General features: G+C 40.1%; 1 protein-coding gene across 1 annotated transcript in view; it reads left to right on the top strand.

The window, feature by feature from the left end:
- asic2 (acid-sensing (proton-gated) ion channel 2) overlaps positions 1-12,182 on the top strand; it is a gene marked incomplete at both ends in the record, with an annotated part of 510,218 nt that overhangs the window by 473,559 nt on the left and 24,477 nt on the right. The window lies entirely within an intron of this gene.

Raw genomic sequence — 12,182 nt, 5'->3', positions numbered from 1 at the left:
AGGCAGGCTTTTGAAACCGTAAGTTACAGCTTCAAGTCACAACTACGACTTGGTAGCGTTCCAGGTAACCCGTAGCTCGTGTTTTTACCATCCTGTTGTCTGTGAAAGTTCCCTATAACGGCCACTCGTAACTTCCGACCCGTGAACTCGTACCAGATCGAACTGGTATGACTTCACAGGAAGGAAAAACACAAAGTACGAGTTTCTTTGAACGCACCATGAGTTAGCAGCCCCCGCCCTTGTCAGGCATCAATTGGTCCTCGTGCTACGTCACCACATTCACGCGCATCCCTTGGCTGCACACACAGCCCTTCATGCCGTTCTCTCTCCTCATTGGATAACACTTGTATCCCACAAGGAAAATTTTCTCCTCGGGTTACAGCAGAGCAGAGTGACGGAGAGACTCGTGTTTAGGCTGAAATACTTCATGTAAGTGATTGCTGACGGAAAATAGGACTATTTAGGACTTATATTAACAAAAACATTCCACTGATATCTGCTTTAACTCTGCTACATTTTTACCTTAATGAAGCAGCTGAGAGGAGGGTTAGCAACACAGAGGAGAAGAGACTGGACTTGCATAGTTCCCCTCAAAATTTTATGTTTTATACATAAGATTTTTTTAGTAGAAAAACTGTATGCATCAAATATGATGCACTTGTCATTTAAGGATTTTAAATCCATAAGGTCTCATCCTTTGAGTAAAAGCTTCACTTTCAGTCAAACTGTTACACAATGCAAACGTTCATTGGGTCCAAACTTCCACCCACAACAACCACCAATCAGTAACAAACTTTTTTTTTATTATTATCATTTGTTTTTTCCATGCAGCCAAACCTACAAGGCCTTTTTCATATTTCACCCACAGCTCCAGCACTTTGCAGGTAAACAGCGGTGGGGCTCATCAGCAGCCGCAGCTCTCTGCGCCCCCCTCCTGCTTTCTGTTTTCCATCATCGCTCCATCTCTCATCTCCCATTTTAGCTCGCATTTTTATATGGGAAACAGGCCAGCGAGGCAAAATAAGCATTTGAGTGCAGTGGCAGTGCAGAGCTAAAGCCTCGGCGTGCCTCTGCACTCTTTGTGTCTGCAGTTATTAAATCAGCGCGGTGCTGAGGACGACCACTGAAGGATATTTGTTCAGCTGCAGGTTTAACCAAGTGCAAAGTGGAAGTGGAAAGTCCTCGATCCTCTTCACTTTCTGCCATTTCTGTCAGCGACGTTGGGTCAGTGTGAAAAGTAACATGAGCTTCTTGAATCTTCTTGAATTGGATCATAAAGTTCGACGACTTCCTGTTTTCATTTGTTTCTGTGATAACCGCCGGTGTTGCTGCAGCCGCCTCTGGATGCACACAAGACATTTTCATTCATTGTGATTCTTGTAAACTGAGATTTTCTCTCAGTGGCTGCACAAAGTAAACCAGAGCCTGGCTGCAAAATTATAATAGCATGATTTGGTACAAACAACTGCTTTTGTTTTGTTTTTGTTGCAGCCTCAGTTTGTAGGTGAAATTTAAAATATTCTTTATTTGCAGATGAAAAATCTGTTTAGTGCAAGTTTGAAGAATCATGTTTCAGATCACTGAGGATGCAGAGTGATGAAGGACTGAGTGAAATAAAGAGCATCGTTTTTGATTGACATGGAAATAACAACTGGGGAACTCAGAATTTCATGTTCAGTGTCACAAATGTGCAAGAAAAAATAAAAAATTTAGTTTCTTCTATTCAGGTAGGGGACCGTTCCACACTTTGCAAGGTCGGACAAACGTGGCTTGTTTTGTGTTATTCCTGCAGATCTTACAGTTTTAAGAAGGAGGAAAAATGTTTGAGTCCAGAATCAGCGGCTCATTGTGGGACCTGAGGAGACGTGTTTCCTGCAGAAACCCAAAGTAATCCACATGAATCAAGACTTAGAATTTGTAGCTCAGTGCTGCTTGGAGCTATAAATGCTAATATGTCCGTCTTAGCTTGGCATTTTTGCATGCTAACATTTTCTAATTTGCACTAAACAGGATGTGAAGCTGAGAATTGAGAGACTCACGTTCGATTTGTTTAGCTATTACTGTAACTAAAGACTAAAGTCGAAAAACATCATTTTGTTTGAATCCCTCCATTTGCCGTCAATTTATTTCACTAAAAACCCCCAAAATATCACCCTGAGAGAAGTCGAAGGGATTATCTGCTTCAGTGGGATTCATCCTCTGGGATCCATTAATGTCTGTACAAAATTCAACAGCGAGCTCTCTCCAACAGCTGCCGGGATATTTCAGTCCGGACCAAACAAACTGGACCGGCTCTGCAACCTCCCCAGAGCTACAGAGCTATTTAAAAAAAAGAGAAAAAAAAAACAGAGAAATGAAATACAACATGAAAGGAGAGAAGTAAATAAAACTGTCAGAGAGCGTGACACAGTTAAAACATGGACACGCTTCGAGGATACGATGGTTCACTTTGATTTGAAATTGTGCTGGAGTGCTGCTCTGATGGAGGCTGACGCGACCTACGGACTGTGACAGGAAGTGGACGAATGTGAGATGAAGAAGAAGAGGAAGAAGAGATGAGCTGATGTTGGCCGACAGGTGCAGACAGGGCCGTTGCTAGGAATTCTGGGCCCCCTTAAAGAATACTAAAGTGGGCCCCTCCCCCTAACTTTTCCTTTTTTTTTCTTAGACTATGTATGTATTATCATTTTTTATTTAGCCTTCTTTGTTTTGATGCTAATGCAGCATTACACTGCAAAAACTCAAGTATCTTAGCAATAATATTTGTCTTATTTCTAGTCAAAATCTAATTTCTAGTCAAAACAAATCTCATTATACTTAAAATAAGACACATCATATTTAAAGTAGCTTGTTTTTAGACACTTTTTACTCCTTTCAAGCAGATTTTCACTTGAAATAAGTAGAAAAAATCTGATAGTGGAACAGGTTTTTCTTCCTTATTACAAGCACAAAAAACTTGCTTTCACTGGCAGATTTTTCTACTTATTTCAAGTGAAAATTTGTTTGAAACAAGTGAAAATTATCTAAAAACAAGTTCATTTTTAGGTGATGAGTCTTATATTAAGTGGAAAGAGATTAGTTTTGACTAGAAATTAGACATTTGGACAAGAAATAAGACAAATATTCTTGGAAAGATGTTGAGTTTTTACAGTGCACTACGAGTATTAGTCAGGGTCTCACGCAGAATAATTCAGTCATACAAAGATTAGACTACTGGGGTTTTTTATGGGCCCCACTGGGCGCTGGGCCCCTAGAATTATCATCACCTTTCTCCCCTATACAACGGCCCTGGGTGCAGAGGATTCGGAATCGTCAGTGCTGCACACACACACAGGTGTCAGGACAAACTCTCTGCAGCTGGGAGGAAGAGATGTCTGACAACATGCGACTTTATGAGCGTATAAGTCAGAACAGTTTTACATTTCCTCTCACTCTCTTGATTTTCCCAGAACAAACGGTGCAATCGCTTGCAATGCTGCAGGAGAACGGAGGTGAAAGCAAACTCCACCTGACATTACTCTGTGTCGTACAAAGCAGAGAGATCTAAGTTATGATTGTGCTGCTGCTGCTGCTGCTGTTGCTGTGAGCATCCTAATTTAGTCCGCCTCTCTGATTCTGTTGAGTCATCCTGAGTCAAATGAGCGCGATAGTGGTGATGAAACACGCCGTAACTCCAAATCAACGCTGCGATCTTTGATTCCGCTCCAGCTCTGGTCAGATACAACAAACGTGGTTATTCCACATCTTCTTAATCATCTCTCGATAAGGGAAGTTGAACCGACAGCAGAACAAACAAGCACAGCGAGGTCTGTTTGATCTGATCTATAACTCACACACACACACACCTTTGCTTGTTCACACAGATACAGCATGCAAACACACACACACACACCTCAGTAACAGATTATTGTCTCATGTGGTCGATGTGCGATTTCAATGCACATTTACATAAAAAAAACCCAGTGACCTGCAGACATTAAGTTTGAAAAATAAAGTTGCAATCCTAAATAGATGTGTAGTAATGTGATGTATTAAGGCCATGAGCTGTGAACAAGTTTAAAACTCTGAATTTTCAGATTTGAAGTTTCAAATTTATGAGGAAATAACTCATAAAACTTGCAAGTCAGAGCTCACTAATTTGTTTCTACACTGCACTGCAAGTTTACATAGTCAAATGAATGAACTTTCTTGGTAATCTGTGCTTGATTTCAATAAATAAGAAAAAGAAATCATGTAGCCAGGGCCGTAGCCAGGATTTTTGAAATACCGAGGTCATTTAGTCGTGTCAGAAATTTGGGTTAGGCAATTTTATATTAAAAGGCTTCAATCTGGTGCACTTTGACAGATAAAAACTACACACATCATATTAGATTAATGCCATTTTTTATGATATTATCATCACTAGTGATCATCCAGAGAAGACCCAACTTCACTGAATTCTGATGAGAACACACCACCTATTACAAACAGGAGACTAGCTCCTCACATTCGTAGCAGCCACAGAGTAGCAAAAATATTATATTATAAAGTTTAATTCCAGCTCGAAAAAAAAAAAGTCTGAAATGCAATGTGAAGGTCCTGGTTGTTAACATAAAGATGAACAGGTTTCTAGGGTGAAGTGTGCACTCTTTTTTACCATAGCTATAGCCTAGTATTTTTGGGTGACTTCCTTCTGGAGCGTCAGCTGTGTTCCTCACTTTGAAACAGGCCCAGGAAGTTTGTTTGCTTTTCCTTATAGTTACCACAAACATACATCTGACTGCTCCTTGTTGCAGCACATTTTGGTTTGTGTTATAATTGGTTATTCACGTTGTTTAGCTATGTAGTATTTCACATTTCTATGCATATTTTTTATTAGTAAAATATTGGTGTCAAACTTCATTTCGGTTGTATGGTCTTCTTTGAATGGGAAAATATGAAGAGGTCTAGGTGAAATCAAAATGAGCCAAAAACAGTTGTATTTGGATGGAGTGAATATTATGACACAGGCTATTAGTGAAATATAGCCTAATTAGTTTTTCAAAGGTCAAATTCCACCTGGACATACGTATCTCTGATAATAAAACAGCTGCAAAATTGCTCAGGTTCATTTTTTTAGCATCTACTTTTACACAGTTAGCCTACACATTACTTATTCATTTGCCTGATATCCCATGATTCAAAGGTAGATTTTACTCTAATGTGATTTTTGTTAGTATTCTTACTAGGCAGAGATGAAAAATTTACATTTTCTACTGTAGCCTACTCCAGACATGTCTGTAGTAATCTCACCGGTCTTAGCTTTCTTTAAATAAATAAATAAATAAAAAAGACTGAAATAAAACTAATGGTTGCCTAAACTTTACACCGTATGCTTTTTTATTTTTTATAAACAATTTCACAGTCTTTGTTTGTGAAATATTTGTCCTTGTGCACCACATATGCTCACATCTTGTGCATCTCCTGGGGGCTAAGCCCCCCCTGTCCTTAAAACTTAGTGACGCCCCTGTCTGTAAACATAAAATGTATCATGTCACTGTGCTTTTCACATAAAGTTGATGGAAGAATGGACAGTGCAGTAGATGCCCCCTCAGTATAGTATCTGCAGGAAAGAGGTCTCTGCTCTCCCCCACTTAGCTCAACTAGTGCATAGTGCAGGACACAGACAGTAAACAGCGCTGGATTGACGCTATTAAACAGCTGTTTTCTCCGCATACATGAGGTCCCGTCCCGAAATAATACAGCGCTTCAAGTACACGTATGTACGAAACTTTTACAGTGTAACAACTGGTTGGAAAGAGCAGTTTATCTAGAGCCAACTCACTCAGTAGCCTTCTCCTCCATGCACACAGGCTCCGCGACGCTCTGTATCACTCGCTTTTTCCGAATGAATCGCCTTTTTTCCCGCGACCAGTAACACCAGCGTACGTGAGGGCGTCAATAAACAAGAGCATTATAGGCCTACCGGAATTGTTTGGACAAGAGAGGAGTCACTCAGTCACCTTCCATCTGTCCTCCCTAATACTTTGCACTTTTTTTTTTTTTTTTTTCATTCATTAGGCCGAAAAAAATACCGAGGTCATGACCTCGGTGTCCTCAATGGTAGCTACGGCCTTGCATGTAGCTTTTTTTCCCATAAGAGTTTTTTTTTTTTTTTACGTGCAAATTGAGACTTTAAACTGCAAAATTCTTCTTTTTAAACTCCCCTTTGACTTGTGAAGGGTTAGTCAGGGGAAGTTAACGTGTTAGTGCTGCTAATTAGGAACCGAATGTAATTAGCTACAGAAGTTTGTTCCTGGTGAAATGTTAAATGCTAAAGCTGTTTTTTATTGTAACCAACAATTGCCTCGACAAGACAAGTGTCACACATGCATATAGCCGTTATATATATAGTTCTGTGTTACAGGACAAGATGAAGACACACAGGTTGACTTCCATTTATCACAATATAAACAGCCAGTGCAGTTAGTGTCTCTGTTACCTCCGTATAGAGGACGTAGTGTGTGTTTACACTGTTTTAATGAAGGAATATGTCACACCCAGCACAACACTGTGGCTCTTATAATGTGTTTTTAATCGTTTTTAGATAACACTGGCTAATTGTATAGGATCTAGTTGTGCTATGGGTGCTAATGGAGCATTTATCAATTTATCAATAGAGACATAGGCTACAAGTCGTATTTTCTGTTAACATTAGCCTACCGGTATGTTAACATTTAATATCTACTTATGGTCAAATGGCAGTGGAATCAAAGATATTCAATATAGGCTACGGTTAGTATATTAGATTATTTATAAAACGTCTTTGGTGGAATTAAGACATTAAATGAGAAATGAGAAGTAGATGTAGATATTTTTTAAAGGTGTACAGAAATGTCCGTTTGTCCTGTTTGTCGCGCCGAGTTGTCACGAGCTGCAACACGAGTTTACCCGAGTGAGGAAAACTAATTTGATTGGTCGTTATCGAGCGGGCGGGATATTCAAAGCTTGGGGCGAGACCGAGCTCCGTGTGTGTGTGTTGTCTCAGACGTTTGAATGACGGATGACGGATCCAATATCAGTGGCTGGTGAATCGTGTACAGGCTGACGTATAATCCGTGCGCCTGCATTATCCAATGCGAAAAAAAAACTACACTAAAATACACACTTTCATCCCGGATTTACTCAAAAATAGAATTTTGCACAAAGTTTGACCTACATCGTCTGAAAGATGAGTTATTACATTAATTTTATGATCCAGAGTGGGCTCAAATTCAATTTTCTTTTCTGTACACCTTTAAAAAGAACCTGTTATTTTGAATTCCTGTCGACCGTTGACGTTACCGGGTGATTCTTTTTTTGCAGCAACATTTTGGTGTCATGACTTTTGAAAAAAAAACAACCTATGTATCATGTTTTTATTATTTTATTACAACACTAATATGTTTAACAATAAGAAACACATAATGGTCAAGCTCAGGGATGGATACAATTATAATTACAGGTTGTTTTCTTAAACATCATCTCTGAATGTTTTCCACCCTGTTAGGGACATTTATATGTGGACCACAAATAGTTAAACATGTAAATATTGATCAGTAATTACTTTTTCTTAGAAAGAGTATGTCCCTTTTGCTATCACAATATGTTTTATTCTTGAAACTGTAACATATGATTTGGTTACAAACAGTATATGTCTGTATTATAAAAAAGACGATTTTTTTTAAACCTATAATAACAGAAAGCATGAAAAACATTGGTAGTTTTTTAAACTTGTACCTATATGTGCATTTAATGTTCCTCACTTCCCAACATGGGACAAAAATATTCACAGTACTTAATACTTTTGTCAAATTATTTTAATTATTTAAAAAAAAAACTTAACTAACAGGGTGGAATGGCTCATAACAGAGTGGAACAGACAATAGAGCTCCGGACCCCACGTGACCTCCAGCGTTCGAGCGGCCATTTTGGCAGGAAACTGACCAGTGCGGAAGCATTGACTGTAAGCGCCGAAGCCGTCTGAGTTCACATGATCTCTCTTTAATTCCAACACATTGGACTTAATATAAAAAAAACTAAATGGATTAAATATTACCGACCCTTATTATGCCCCCGGGGTGCTTTTCAAAAATATTTTTGCCTAACGGACGTCCTAGACCTGCAGTATCTGGACACAGCTACCTGATCAACTACTCTACAAGCATACAAAAGCCAGCTTTATGCTCTTTGTGCTCCACAAAATGACACAAGCAGGAAAGACGGTGACAAAAAGAAAAGAAAGAGGCAAACACATAAGATGTGAGTCTCCTTCGCCTCCAGCCTTTCCAAGCTGACCCAGAGCCGGTCGCAGCGCACCGCCGCACCCGCCGCGGGCTGATCAGCACCGGGGAGAGCTCCCGGCCGGCACCCCGACAGCACCCCGGACAGCTACGAGCTAACGTTAGCCATGCTACACTGCATTAACTGGGATGATACGACACTTACCCTTCTAGTGAGGATACAGCAGGTTTTTGCTGGTAGATTCCACAGCTGGACGTTCATCACAAAGCCAGACTGCGTCCATGTGTAACCCTCCAGGCTTGTGTATGCAAAAGCAGCAGCGCGATGCAAAGTTGATCAGGTAGCCTAACTTAGCTGTGTCCGCATAGCCTACTGCAGGTCTGGGACGTCCGCCGGCGGCTGGAGATACTTTTGAAAAGCACCCCGGGGGCATTATAAGGGTCGGTCATATTTAATCTATTTAGTTTTTATATATATTAAGTCCAATGTGTTGGAATTAAAGTGAGATCATGTGAACAGACGGCTTAAAATCTTCCATTTTACTGCCTAAATGTTATGCAGCTGTTCTCCTGGTCCACCGATCCACGTCTGCCCTCCTCCCGCACTATCTACATGTACAGTCACATTGTTTACGTTACGTTGTGTGTTTTAATTAATCCTGTAACACACACAGTGTGATCGCGGTACCGACAGAGTGACAGGCAGGCTCATTGTCAATGTGCAGATAAGGGATGAGGGACAGCTGACCCCACAGTGACTCCCGACACTTAAACCTAGTTGCTTCTATACTGAAAAACTCTGACATGTCAAGCTTTAGGGTGTGTTTGAGGACTAATTTATCCGTCTAGCCATCATAACTATGACACCTGAAACGGTAAACACAGCTGATCGATCGAAAAAATTACGCCGGAGTGAATTTTTTCTGTCACTGAAAACGGCTGGTTCTTGAACGTAACTCGGTCAAAGTAAGACGTATCCTCAATATGTTCAGCTTTCTGTTAGGTCATGCTGACAAAGTTATACATGTAAAACTTGTATGGGCTCGGAGAAAATCGCTTTGTTATTCTCATTCCGCACCCGGCTCTCCCCTGTATCTACGCTACGAAAATCTGCTGATTCCTGCCAAAATGGCGTCGCTGTCAGTTTCGGGGCTGTGTGACGTCACCGTGACGTCAGCTCCCGGAGCTCTATAACAGGGTGGAAACATGTGGAATCATTTTATCAACAAAGCTTATTTTTTAATAATGTTTTGTTAAAATACACACAGATCTATACTATATGAAGTTAATAATATTATTATAATATATAATATTATTATTATTATCATCACTCTCTACCCTAATTTCCCCCCTGTTAGGTCCCCGCTCCACCCTGTTAGGTTAGAACCTAACAGGGTGGAGCCTAACAGGGTGGAATTTTCTTTAGCTTATCTAGCTGTAGCTCTTTAGCTGATCAACTTTTAGCTAGCTAACCTTCAACAGAATAACACAACTTTAATAACTAAATCTAATATGTTTTTTTATTTTATTCTGCTCAATAGACATTTCCCATAATTTGCCATAACAGGGTGGAACTTTAAGAGTGCCTCATACAAGTATAACATATTTAACATTAAAAAAAAGTAAGGAGATAGTGAAAGTTGAAGTTTATTTCTTTTCCACAGTTGATCTCCCTCCAAAACCAAATGATGTCACTTCCTGTAAATGGCTTTTATGGAATTGTAGTCTTTTGGGGGGGCAATTGAGCACATTCTAACAGGGTGGAAAATTACTACTGGGACATGTAGAATTTGAACAAAATAGTAAATAAAAAATATAGTTTCATCACATTGAATTGCATAATGAAATAAAGTTTAGTCTAGTTTATCAAATTATTAAAGAAAAAAAAATAGTTTTATAATTTTATGGCCTACACCTCTTGAGGAAGTTGATTACATTGCACTGCGGACACGATGAAATTGAGCATGTGTGTCACCAAAAAGTTGTGTAAAATACAAAATAATATTTGAAATGCATTTTATTTATGGTTAAATGATGGCAAACACTTAAGTGCATAATTAAAGTACATTTATATATATATTTTGCAAATTTAGAAAAAAATCTGGGTAAGAGAAACATGCGGACATGAAATGTTGCTACAAACAGAGAATCACCCGACGCACGCACGTTTTACCTCACGACAGAAAGGAGGGAGGGGCCAGTGAGCAACAGGTAGAAACATGGCCGACAACCTGAAAAAGCGCCAAAGACACAAGACGGTTCTGGTCGAGAAGTGGATTGTCACACAGGAAACACTGGTCGTTCTGCAGAAGGAATACACAATCAAAGAGAGAAAGTGACCGACAGAAAACTCAAAAAACGCCATTACATGTTCTGGACCTAAATAATGTTTTATTGTCTTGGAAATGGTGCTGCTACAAGTGTAATGTAACGTTAATGTTAAACATGGCGGCGCGACCGTTGTTTGCGGCGGAAAGTGTGTGAATGTGACACAGTACGAACGGCAGATACTACTTTAGACATCCGTAACAAAGCTTCCAAAAGCCTAAGTGTTTTGGGCGAACCCGCCATGAAGGACCAGAGGAGAGACGGATCACCTAAACGGGCAAGTGCAGAAACTAAAGGACGTAAATTATCTATGCCAGGCCAGATGCCAGGCTAGGCTACGTGTTTATGCTGCGTTCGAGAACAACTCGGGACTCGGAAATAAACTGTTTCTGTTTTGTGCCCTTTGTAACGTTTTAATGCCTTAGCAACGTGAAGAGCTTTGAATGCAAAGTTTGTCCCGGTCTGCCATGTTTTTGGCTATTTATCTGGCTTGGTGCCTCTCGAAAGCTTTGAGGTCAGAAATCGGGAGTTTTCAACTGGGAGATTCCGAGTTCCGAGTTTTCTCGAACGCAGCACAACAGTAGCGCCCACAGCTCCTAGCAACAAAGATTCTCAGTTCTCAACAGAGCGCGAGGAACAGCTGTGTGTCTACGTTCCCACGGCAACCAGCCTGAGCCGACAGAGTAGCTTCGTTAGCCGGTAAGCTAAAAAACATACACAACAACATATCACCGCGGTGTTGTATCATATGGCAAGCGGATGTAACATTTAAAAGCTAAGTTTGACTATCTGGAATTAACATTGCAGATAGATATCAACAACGTTTTTCGGACTTGTCATTACATTTTGAATAGTTGGGGTTTTCATTCAACATTTCAGCAACTACAACTACGCAACTACATTCTTCCTAGGACAAATGACGTCACTTTTGCCATTCATGTGTAGGGGTTTGTCATTACAGATACAATGTCGCCCCTTCTGTGTTTCACCAGTGTTAAAATAAAAATAGCAAATTTACTGGTTGTACATGTGCAAGACAAGTAGATTAATAATTTACCATCACCGTCTCAAATTTTAGGGGCAAAAAATGCCTCCATTTAGGGGCAGCGTGGATCCCTGCCTGTGAGTTTCAGCCTGCTATGATTATATTTACCATGTCCAGCAATAATATCAATAAAATGCATAACAGTTTCTTAATGGACACGTTAAAAATGAGGAGTCAGAGAGTTGGACAGTGTGAGACGAGTCATAAAACCTGTCAGACACACACACACAGGTCAGTAAACAGGACGAGGACAGAACGGACACTGCACAGGACACAGGGACGATTAAACTTTACACACACACACACACACACACACACACACCCTCCCTCTCTCTCTGTCTGGTAAACACCATACATATTCATAATATACACACGCTTTCTATTTCTGACTCACTCATTCACATGGAATCTGATTATCTCTTACACACAGCCAGTGTTTTTACTCTTTTCCACACACACACATGCACACACACTGTTATTGTACTTTTCCACAGCAACACACACACAGACACACACAGAAAGCATGTTTGATCCCTTCATCTTCGCCTTAATGTGAATGCATCCAAGCT

The sequence above is a fragment of the Trachurus trachurus genome, assembly GCF_905171665.1.
Source record: "Trachurus trachurus genome assembly, chromosome: 8".
NCBI classification, from domain to species: domain Eukaryota; kingdom Metazoa; phylum Chordata; class Actinopteri; order Carangiformes; family Carangidae; genus Trachurus; species Trachurus trachurus.
Note: the sequence above shows the minus strand (reverse complement) of the source record. Positions and strands in the feature narration are given on the sequence as shown.